The 12460-nt window shown below is 35.9% G+C and overlaps 1 pseudogene; it reads left to right on the top strand.

Annotated features, from left to right (window-relative positions):
* The first annotated feature begins 5300 nt into the window (after positions 1-5300).
* Positions 5301-6738, top strand: LOC126512637 (elongation factor 1-alpha 1-like; annotated as a pseudogene).
* Positions 6739-12460: the final 5722 nt, after the last annotated feature.

Below are 12460 nucleotides of genomic sequence, written 5' to 3'. Positions count from 1 at the left end.
TATGGTTTATAGATTTTATATAACTGAAAATTGGACCAAAAAACACAATGTGGAAACTTCATTATTCTAAAATAGGTAGGCCATCATAGAAGATAAAAAATATTAATTCTATTGTTATTTTGTCTCCCACTACATATCGTTCCTTAATTATTTCTCCAGAGAATGCAGGCATGATTTTAAAAGTTACATAAAAATATAAAGTACTTTCTTGCTAATATAGGAGATTTTGAAGCAAAGTGGAGCCATACTTTTGTCTTCTCATTGAAAGAAAAGGATGAAAAATAAAATATGGGCATATATTTTATTATGCCAATATTTACATTGTATAATAATTCTGATTTCATTTGTTTTTGTTTTGTTTTTCAGGAAATATATTTTTCTGATTCTGTTAAGTATAATAAGATGCCTTTTTTGGCATCTCAATATGTCAGGGTATACGTTTTTAGAATAGATATAAAATAACCTGCATGCATTAGCAGTACATCCCTTTAAATAACGTGGGTCAACATTAAAGAGAATTAAAGAAGGAAATATATTATCATTTTAGAAAGCTGAGATGTTCCATTTTATTGTAAACTTTCTATAAAAAGGTAGAATGTTACAGATTCATGCTCATTTGTTTCCTCTCTATGGATATTTTAGGTACTCCAATGTACATACTTTAAATTTGATGTATTATGTCAAATAAATATAGAGTGAAGTTCTCCCACTATTATAAGTTAGAGTGAATATAATATAAAGTTCTCCCATTATAATAAATTAGAAAAAAAGTTCTCCCATTACAATATATAGTTTTATTTACTTTTTCCAAATCTAATAACCTTGATACTATCAGAGATGTACCCCTTTTCTCTTTATTGACATGGTTCAAAAAACAAATACTGACATATTAACTTTATTATTCTCTGACAAGTTATTTCAGTTAAGATATATTTCACATAATCTCTTTTCTGAACCAAATACAACATAAGCACTTTCAAATGGATTAATGAATTATAATTCTTCCCAAATTATTTGTACTGTACTATTTTTAAATTTGTATTGCCCAAAGAGATATCCTAAGGACTTTATTAGCTCCTACCTCCTGGGGTTATCCATTCTTATCTCAGAATTCTCTTGATATTTTCTGCATAATAAAATACAGAGGCTTTTCAATAGCTATGGGTGAATAGCTTTAAAATTATGCACTAATTCTGGTGCCAATGAAGCCCTGTAATCATTAAACTGGATATACTACTTCAGAAATTTAAGTGAATATATGAAATATTATTAAATGGATATAACATTATGGTAATGTGCAAAGACATTTGCTGCCATTCAGAATGTTAATGCAGGTATTGACGATATATTTAATGAGACAGAGTCTCATCTAGAGATTGCCTAGAACTTTCTAAGTAGAACAGGACTGCCACTCTTTCTAGAGTAATGGCATTAAAGGCATATCCCATCAGGCCTAGCTTCAGAAACTTTTTTGTTTACTTTCTAGTTTCGAGATGAAGATATAATTAGATAACTCTCCTTTCCTTTTTCTCTTTTTCAACCGTCACATGTAGGCTCCCAGCTTTCTTTCAAATTCATGGCCTCTTTTATTTTTGTTGCACACATACACACACACACACACTTTTAAACACACAAATAAAATCTTCTGAGTCTATATAATGTTACTAGTAAGTGCATATTTCCAGGGCTGGTCCTTTGGTACTTGATAAACAACTGGTGTGCTCTTTCTTAGAAAAGCATCTTTACCCTGCTGGACAAAGAAGTGAGGCCAGTTCTAGCTTTTAATTCCATGATTGTCATCTATCTACAGTCATAGCAACAGTGCCTTGCAACACACAGGTACGTAAAGTTAAGGCAGAGAAAAATTTAAGGGAAAGCTCAGAACATAAAAGTTGAAAATTCTCAAGATGGTTATGAAGAATGCAAATTCGAGCATAGCATGTATCTTTTTATTATGCATAGATTTAAAAGCAGAAGTTTTAATGAAGTGCAGCATATGTTCTTCATTTCAGTTTTGTATATGGACTGTTCACATAATCTTGCATGCCATATTTATTTATTCAATTCCATCTGCCTTCTAATAACTGGTAGATATTGGCCCAAATTCTAACACGTTCATAGCTTCTTAAATTTTAGTCAACTTTCAATTCAGTACTTGGACTCTGCCTGTTTTTTAGTATCCCTTCCATACTACCAGACGCCACTCTAAAATGTTTCCTGAGGCTGTAGAAATGGCTTAGTAATTAACAACACTTGCTGCTTTTACAGAGGATAGCATCTCACAAATCCCTGTAACATCAGCTCTAGAGGATCCGAAACACTCTCTGGCTTCCATATGCATAAGACTACTCAGATGCACAACATAGACTTAAATAAAAATAACGATGAATCTTTAAGAAAATATTACTTCTTCTGAAGGTCTTAAATTTTGTTTGAATCACAAGTAGCTCTTTAATAACTATATGCTCTTGAACTAAAAAAATAATAATAATTAAACCTGGAAATATACTTGGAATAAAATATGTTGTTATATCCCTGAATAATAATTTTTCTTATATTTTGTAAGTTCATGTTTCTAATATTCTATATTTTCAGACTAAATACTTCAATATTGCATGCAGTTTTACAATTTTAAAGTGACAAATAGTATGTATTGGGCCTTAGTATATGCAAGGTAGTGTTCTATAAGTTTATTATGCTGAAATGGTTTCATTCTCATTTTGCCAATTTACTGTAAAGTTCTTGAAGAATGGTCATTATAATAAATTCAATGTCATAATATTCATTACACTTAAAGACAAGTATCACAATGGGAACATGATGCTTTGTATGTAAAGAAGTTTATATATAAACTTGCCATTAAAATATATTTGCTATTTTATTTGAATTTTTATTTATTTGATATGGATTTTGGCAAAAGAGTAATTACATGTCAAATTTTGAATCCTGTGCAAATTTGTTAATTAAATAGAATGTTTTTCTTCAGAATTTAAAACCCAGTGAAACATTGTTGAAATTGAAGCAATTTTGATATATATTAGTTGCTATTTAACAAATGTCAGTCTGGTGACAGTCCTTAAAAACCACTAAAACTGCTGGGAAATACAATCAATCATTATGATTGGCTTCTTCCACTTATAGAGTGACTTTAAATGTACTAATATTTTAGTCACTGTAGCATTTACATTAGCATTAATAAAAATGGAAACCTCCCCCAAATTATTTTAATTCTTTAATTCATTTATACCAATCATACTCAAAAAATGTAAGAGAATTTATAGAACTGCCACAATACTAAAGAATAGCTATTTTCTACTAGAAAATAAAATCTTGTCTGTGTGTTTAAGAGGCCTTTAAGACAAAATCTAATATTTACTTTTGTTTTTGTTTTTGCCCAGGTATGTTTACATAACAGTTCAGATTGCCTATCCAACAGAACTTTTCGTTATCACATATTTTCATATGCCAGAATTCAGACCAGGGTTTCATAGAGCGCTCTGACTTTAGAGATTTTCAAGGTAACAACAAGAAACCATCTATTGTCACCATTTTTTAGGAAGGTTAGACTGGATAACAGTTGTTTTCCAAGTTCACAGTGCTCACTGATAGCTGATTTTGCTTCCTCAAGCTATGTTGGGTAGAGGTAACGCTGAGATTCTTGCAACATGAGAATTCTATAGGGTCCCTCAAGTTATAAAAAAAAATGTTTCATTAAAAGAAGCAAATAAGATGAGGTAGGATTAAGCACCATTCCTCATATTAAGGGTAACCCAGTATGATGAATAGTTCCCAAAGGTCAGCCAAAGAGTTAGGGACAGCCCCTGTTCCCACGGTTAGGAGTCCCCCAAGTAGACCCAGCTACACAACTGTCACACATATGTAGAAGGCCTAAATTGGTTCCATGCAGGTTCCCTGGAATTTGGTACAGATTCTGTGAGCTCCTATGAGCCCAGGTTAGTTATATGTCATGCTTTGATTATACCCATCAGAGCCTGTACCTTTCTAAACAGAAGCTGAAGAGTGAAAGAGGGGCAGGAGGGAGTTGAGGGAGGAATTCGAGGAGAGAAGTGAGGGGAAACTGTAGTCTGTTTCTCTCTGGTAGTCTGTATGTAAAATAAATAAAAAAATAAAAATGAAGGAAGGAAGGGAGGGAAGAAGGAAAGAAGGAAGAAAGCTATAAGGAAAGAAAAAAAAAGAAAGCCATGCCTAACTCCTCGCCTTTTTATATTTAGAAAAAATGGGGATGCTATAATTTTGCTAACCTTTCCTTTTAGTACCCCATCCCTTTAAGAGACAAGCTCCAACAACTCCTCATCTTCCCCTTCCTGCAGAGGCAAGCTGGTCTCTACTTTCTTTCCGTTTCTCTCTCTCTGTCTGCTCTTCTGAAGAGGCAGCTTTCTGTGTCCTTTCCCTTCCCTTCTACTTTCTCTTCTTTTTTTTTCCTGTACCCCTATTTCTCTCTTTCTTTCTCTGTCTCTCCTTTTTTCTCCCCCAATATCTCCTACCCTCCCAATATCCACTAACTAGACTCTCCACACCTAAGTTGTCTCTTCATGGAATATCTAGGGAAATTTCCAGAAATCCACAAGGAAGTCCCCAGTTAAGAACCTAGGCAATAGTGGAGAGGATACCTTAACTGCCCTTCCCCTGTAATCAGATTGATGACTGCCTTATTTGTCATCCTAGAACCTTCATCAGTAACTGATGGAAGCAGATGCAGAGATCCACAGCTAAACACTGGGCAAAACTCCTGGAGTCTAGTCATAGAAAAGGGGCCATAAGAAAAGGGGCCATAAGAAAAGGGGCCAAACCAAGATAGGGAAATCCACAAAACAGTTGATCAAAGCAAGTGGGAGCTTGCTGACTCCAGATGGACAGCTGGGGAAACTATATAGTACTAAACTAGGTTTTCTGAGTGTGGGTGACAGTTGTGTGACTTTGACATTTTGTGGGGCCACTAAGAGTGAAACCAGTATTTATCTCTAGTGCCTGAACTGGCTCTTTGGTGTTAATTCTTTATAAAGGGATGCATTGCTCGCCCTAGACAGAGGAAGAAGGTCTTACTCCTGCCTCCAGTGATGTGACAGACTTTGTAAAGGACATGGGACAGAGGAGGCATCACCCTCTCTGAGGAGTGGATGGGTGGTGGGTCAGGGAGAAGGTTGGGGGAACTAGAGGACTAGAAAAAGACAGAACTGGGATTTATATAAAATATAAGATTGTTTTAAAAAGCTTTTTTCGCAACAGGTTTGCCATCAGAACGGAGGTGTTGTGAAAACCACGGCTAATTCAAAGCCAAAATGGGAAAGGAAAAGTCTCATATCAACATCATCGTCATTAGACATATCGATTCCAGCGAGTCCACTACAACCCGCCACCTCATCTACAAGTGTGGTGGAATCAACAAACGGACCATCGAGAAGTTTGAGAAGGAGGCTGCCGAGATGGGAAAAGGCTCCTTCAAGTATGCCTGGGTCTTGGACAAACTGAAAGCTTAGCGTGAGTGTGGTATCACTATTGACATCTCCCTGTGGAAGTTTGAGAACATCAAGTACTATGTGACTATCATTGATGCCCCAGGACGCAGAGACTTCATCAAAAACATTATTACAGGCACATCACAGGCTGACTGTGCTGTCCTGATTGTCATTGTTGGTGTTTGTGAATTCAAAGCTAGTATTTCCAAAGAATGGGCAGACCCGTGAGCATGCACTTCTGGCTTACACCCTGGGTGTGAAACAGCTAATTGTTGGTGTCAACTAAATGGATTCCACCGAGCCACCCTACAGCCAGAAGAGATACAAGGAAATTGTTAAGGAAGTCAGCACCTACATTAAGAAAATTGGGTACAACCCTGACACAGTAGCGTTTGTGCCAATTTCTGGTTGGAATGGCGACAACACGCTGGAGCCAAGTGCTAATGTGCCTTGGTTCAAGGGATGGAAAGTCACTCGCAAAGATGGTAGTGCCAGTGGGACCACCCTGTTGGAAGCTTTGGATTGTATCCTGCCACCAACTCGTCCAACTGACAAGCCTCTGCGACGGCCCCTCCAGGATGTCTATAAAATTGGTGGCATTGGGACTGTCCCTGTGGGCCGAGTGGCGACAGGTGTTTTAAAACCTGGCGTGGTGGTGACCTTTGCTCCAGTCAGTGTGACAACAGAAGTAAAGTCTGTTGAAATGCACCGTGAAGCTTTGAGTGACGCTCTTCCTGGGGACAACGTGGGCTTCAACGTGAAGAACGTGTCTGTCAAAGATGTTAGACGTGGCAAAGTTGCTGGTGACAGCAAAAATGACTCACCAATGGAAGCTGCTGGCTTCACTGCTTAGGTGATTATCCTGAACCACCCAGGCCAAATTAGTGCTGGCTATGCTTCTGTACTAGATTGTCACACAGCTCACACAGCATGCAAGTTTGCTGAGTTTAAAGAAAAGATTGATCGTCGTTCTGGCAAGAAGCTGGAAGATGGCCCGAAATTCTTGAAATTCGTTGATGCAGCCATTGTTGATATGGTTCCTGGCCAGCCCATGTGTGTTGAGAGCTTCTCTGACTATCCTCCACTGGGTCGTTTTGCTGTTTGTGACATGAGGCAGACAGTTGCTGTGGGTGTCATCAAAGCTGTGGACAAGAAGGCTGCTGGAGCTGGCAAGGTCAGCAAGTCTGCCCATAAAGCTCAGAAGGCTAAATGAATATTATCCCTAACACCTGCCACCCTAGTCTTAATCAGTGGTGGAAGAATGGTCTCATAACTGTTTGTCTCAATTGGCCATTTAAGTTTAATATTAAAAGACTGGTTAATGATAACAATGCGTTGTAAAACCTTCAGAAGGAAAGGAGAATGTTTTGTGGACCATTTTTCGTGTATGTGGCAGTTTTAAGTTATTAGTTTTCAAAATTAGTACTTTTTAATGGAAATAACTTTACCAAAAATCTGTCACAGAATTGTGAGGATATAATAGAGATTTCTGGTAATCATCATAAGAAGTATGTGTTATCCATCTAGAAGGAACATTGGCAGTTATAACCACAGATTTCTTAACACTGCATTTAAAGAGAAATCTGGCTCCAGAGGTTATTTTAATAAGTCATAGTTTTAAATTTAGTCAACTCAATCAAATGTCAAAATGTTTATGGAAGCTTTTCTTTTCAAGCATGTAATATATGCCCGTGTAAGAGCTCATCCCAACGCAAACAGTGAAAATGTCACTGCCAAACATTTCTCACCACTAAGTACTGAAGGCATAAGAGGATATTATTAAGATTTACAAAAGAAATGCTGGAGCTGATATCAATGGGGAAAATGCATTGCTTGTTGGAAATTCCAGTTCTCCAGTCATGGATATCTCCTTTGATGCACTAAGGATGTAGAAGGAAAATAAAGACTTGCATCTTGAGTACAGGTAGTGTCGATCATTAACAAAACTTAAGATTCCCATAATCATCCCTACAGTGATCGCATGTATGACCCACATAGAACTCCTACCTAAAAGGAACTGCTGTTTTCAGAACATCCTCACAATTAGTTGTGCTGTGGACTGACAATTGCATCACTAACAAAGTCTCATGGGTTTATAAAGACTGGATCTTCATTTAATTATTTTTACTTTTTGAGATGTTAATATAATTTTATCTTTTCTCCCATTCTTTTCCTCCCTCAATACCCTGTAATACATGCCTTCTTTTATGAATCCATGGCTTTTTTCATTAATTATTAATATACACACACATATATATGTATGAATATACAACTACTTTTAAAAATACACGACTACAACATTCACAGTCTGTTACTCATATGTTAATCTTACTCCTTCCCCACTGACTACTTTCACAATAATTCTCAGCTTTTCTTTTTTCTTAATGTTTTATTCTTGATTTCCTTTTCTATGTTTTCCCAGGAACTTTGTTGATGTTCCAGTTTTTATTTAACAATATGCATCAAATAAATATGCCAGCCATATTCCTTGCTCTATGAAATATCTTTTTTTCTGGTTATTTCATGACTATATTATAACATTATAATAGATTTATTAGAGGATGAAATGTATAAAATAATTCCTTTTCTTATTAAAGAATGATGAAATGTATTGTGTCCTGTGAACCATAGTTTTAGATACACCAATGTATTTCCTAGATTATTAACAATACTTGATCTAAAAGGGCTCAAAAGTAGACTGAGCATGAATATTACTTTTAAGAGAAATCACTAATTAAATTTAGGATTATTAATAACATCAGTAAAAGACATGAATCTAAGAGGGAGATCAGATGAATAGTCCTAGGAACATTTGGAGAGATATAGTGGGGGATGAATATGAAGAGACTATATTGCATATATATAAAAAATCAAACATTTAATAAAAATATTATTTAAAATCAAATCTTACTCCACCAAATTCGACAGCGGTGTGCTGTGTGTTTTGAGAGAGTCTTAGCCAGTGCAGATTAACAACTTAAAAGAGGTTTCTCATGTCTTTTTTTTTTTTTTTGATTTTTCAAGACAGGGTTTCTCCATAGATTTTTGGTTTCTGTTCTGGAACTAGCTCTTGTAGACCAGGCTGGCCTCGAACTCACAGAGATCCACCTGCCTCTGTTTCCTGAGTGGGATTAAAGGCGTGTGCTTCTCTTGTCTTGAAATGGGGTTCTGTTAAGTGGATTTTGGAGGGAACATCATAAACAAGATTTTAAAAGTTTATTAAAACGTTTATATGGACATTTATACTTGCAAACACTTACATTATAGATTTTTGTGTAAATAGTTTATAGCATGATTCCTCCTGTCATTTTAATGTATACTTCATACTATTTTACCTACCACCCTTCTTCTCCTATATTTACTTCCCTAAATGTACTCAATTTCCCCATATTGATTATCAGATCACTTCATATCCTGCTATTCCTGTACAACCTCCTAGAACCTTCTTCTACATTTATCTTTCTCCCTGAAATAAGGTTCACAGAGCATTTCAGAAGAAGGGAAGTAGAATTGTAAGAGCCCAAGAATCTGGGAATCTGCCGTGAGAATCTGCTAGCAATGCCAGAAGCTACATCCATAAGATCTCATCAACAGGACAACCACAACATGAGTTGAACAAGGATAACATCAATGATCATGTCAAACTGGATAAAGAAAAGCCTGCAAGTCCTCAACTGTCATAGGAACTATAGGCCACTGAAAGATAGGAGTGGGAGAAATAGTCTGACTAAAGGAACACCACTCAAATTGGTTGTCCAGTGCCAAACATCCAGTGTACACACAAGTAACATTATACAGATAGAATGTTGGAGCCCGCAACACTATAGAGAAGATACATCGCTGACAGATTCATAAAGGCAGACTCACAAGTTTATAACTTGTGGGACACCCATTTTGCAGAGTTGCAGGAACACTTGTCTTTTGGAAAAGTCACTGTCATATCTGCAAAAAACCTTGTGAAGCCATGAATCTTCCCTTCAAAATAGGATTCATTCCCAAAATACCTCAGCAATGTAACTTCTGCATGGGCAATGGAATGACATTGCTCCATTCCCCTCACCACGATGCCTTAGAACTATAACATTCACTTTTTTCCAACAGTCAAATGTGGGGTAGTGTCAACCCCACAAAATTACCTACTAACAGACCACATAGAAATTTCTATGGAAGACAGACACTGAGCAGGAAGGCATCATACCCCACCTTTGCTAACAAACGGATCTGGACATCCCCAAAACTGGCTATCACAAAAGAGATTACCTAGTGAGAATGGGTGAATCCAGGATTCAGGGATGTTTAATAACTTTTTCTAATGGTTTGGAAAGTCAGGTATTTCCCTTAAATGCTGGCTCATTCTGATTCGGACTACTTGTTTAAGAGTGCTGCTTTGTCAGGTTTTACCTGCTATTTTTGTGATTTTGATATACAATTTCCCAGCTCTGTCTGTGAAAGCTACAAACCTTGTGAAGATGACCCCTTATTCTCCTTACACTTCTTCTATTCCTTTCCCTTACTCTCTTTCTTTCATCTCCTTATTCTTCCCCTTCTTCTTCCTTTTCCCTGCACCCCGTTCATTTCATTTTTCCCTTTGCATGAAAAAATAAAAAAGATGCAGACTTAACATACTTGAGTTAAATTTTTTTACAGTCAGATTCTCACTTGCCATAGACATCCAATTCTGAGACCTGGGGGAATACTGAGGTTGGTGTTCAAATCCCCAAATATTAGAACAGGTTATATTTATGAATATATGTATACATATACATCTATGTGTACACATAAATGTGTTTATATATGTGTGAAATAACAATTGATCAAAAAAAGAGACCATGAATTTGAAAGAGAATACAAATTGGTTATTTGGAGGATTAGATGGAAGGAAAAGAAAAAATGTTTTAACAAAAGTATAAACTTAATAATAATAATAATAATAGTAAATAATATTACCAATTCTTATTTGCCAGTTTTGTTATTAATATTATGGGGACTTTGTGCCCTTAATTTAAGGGAATATGCATGTAATTAAATGAGTAATCATAGCTCCATTGATCTCATATTTACTATTATAGTTAACTCACATATTACTTTTTCAATCACTTAAATTAGATCATTTTTCACTCAATTTACTGTTAAGAAAACTGAGCTATCTAGAAGTTGTATATTTCTGATATACTGCTAGACTTGTAGACTAAATTCAGAAGTGGTTGGATAATATTTCAATATGTTTTATATATAAATTTCACCAAGACTTCTAACTGTTTTCTAAAAAAATTATTCTCCATGACACCAGAAACAACTGAGGGTTTTCATTGTTTGAGACCAGTTGCAGACAAAACAAGTCTCTCCTCAGATGCTATGAAAATTCTGGTATTTGAGCCTGTGCCACTGCAGACAGGTGTCATTATTTACAAGTCAAAAGGGTGAGAACCTGAAACAGTATGCTTTCCAAATAAAGAAATAGAAGCTTAACAGGTCAGTTACGAGGGGCATGTATGAATATCATGGAGAAAAATATTACAAAAGTAAACAAGGAATTTCATTAATTTGTTAATTCTCTTTATCCACTTTCTTGTAAGACCTACCCAATCCTTATATTTTTGGAGGAGGCTGAAAATATTTATAGTATCAAACTCACCTGACATATTTTAACTCCTGACTTCATAGCCTGAAAATACAGTCATAGAAAGATATTTCTGAGACACTGGATTTTTTAGGTAATGTTTTATATTAAACAATAAGAATTGCTCAGTTTTAGTTCTCTCACACAGAGCAAAAGCTATAAAAGAAGCACAGGTGCAAATCCGTCTAAAGGACTTTGAAGGTTTAAATCCATCCGAGATGCTGCGCAAGCTACTGTAGAGGTAATTGTGTCTCTCCAGAAATTTTGAAAGTGGACAAAGAACATGTGACTTTAGAATTTTTTGGCTTGGTGCTGACAAACAGAAAAATAGAGATTTTGATGCTAATTAATTATTAGCCCTTCTTTTTCTTTATTTCTTTTTCCAAAAAGGGTATAGATGTTTTGTTTCTAGGAGTGTCTTTGAACTGCCTTTTTTCTTGACCCCTTAGGATGTCAGTAAAGAGAGAATCAGATCCTCTGAAACTGAAGTTATGGGTGGTTAAGAAGCCTGGTTGTGGAGGCTGGGAACTGAATCTGGGTCCCCTGGAAAGGATCAAGTACTCTTAACTGCTGAGCCATCTCTCCAGGCCATGGGATGCACTTAATATGGTGCCAGCTTTCCAGAGTGTTTCCTTCTTGATTAAAGACTTCACTTAGTAAGTGGTTTTACATGCACAGGTTAAAGGGATTTGTTTACAATGAAAATGTGGTTAAACTCATTACAAAGTATTCTACTAATACTTTTAAGTAAAAGCAAAATATCAGCAAATTTTCAAATTATTCCATATTGTCAAATATTTAAAGACCTTTAAATAACCTTAATGTGGTTATTCATTAGTTCAGGGCTCTGGTTAAACAAGTGGAAATAAGTACATTTTATCTGATTTAAAAAAAAAGTTTGTAAAACACAACACTTAGGTGAACAAAAAACTAAGAACTGCACTAGTGTTGATGGAGTTTTGTGGATGGTGTGTATAGAATAAGAACTGACAGTGAACTTTGAGCAAGGGAGTATGCAAGGGCAGGGGACAAGTAGGATGCACAGAACTATCAAAGGCTACCATAACCAGCCGTTTTACCAGTACCATGCCATCTAACAAACTGTGACCAATGTTGACTTACCTACACTTCGTCTGTTGGCTCTCATATTAGAAATGGAAGCAAACACATTATCACAGAGCTAAAAAGCATTTAAGAACATAAAGTATGTAAGAAAATATTCTTAAAAAGTTCAATGAAACAATGTTTACACTAATATATTCATAACTTAAAGGGATCTAAGGTAGGCAGTTGTCTGGTGTCCTCTTCTAGCCTGCAGGCATACATGCAGACAGAATATTGTATCCATTACACACACACACAC

This window comes from Alexandromys fortis, unplaced genomic scaffold (assembly GCF_014885135.2).
Source record: "Alexandromys fortis isolate MF-2015 unplaced genomic scaffold, M_Fortis_MF-2015_v1.1 scaffold_116, whole genome shotgun sequence".
In the NCBI taxonomy this organism is placed as follows: Eukaryota; Metazoa; Chordata; class Mammalia; order Rodentia; family Cricetidae; genus Alexandromys; species Alexandromys fortis.
This window is presented reverse-complemented; position numbering and strand designations above follow the sequence as displayed.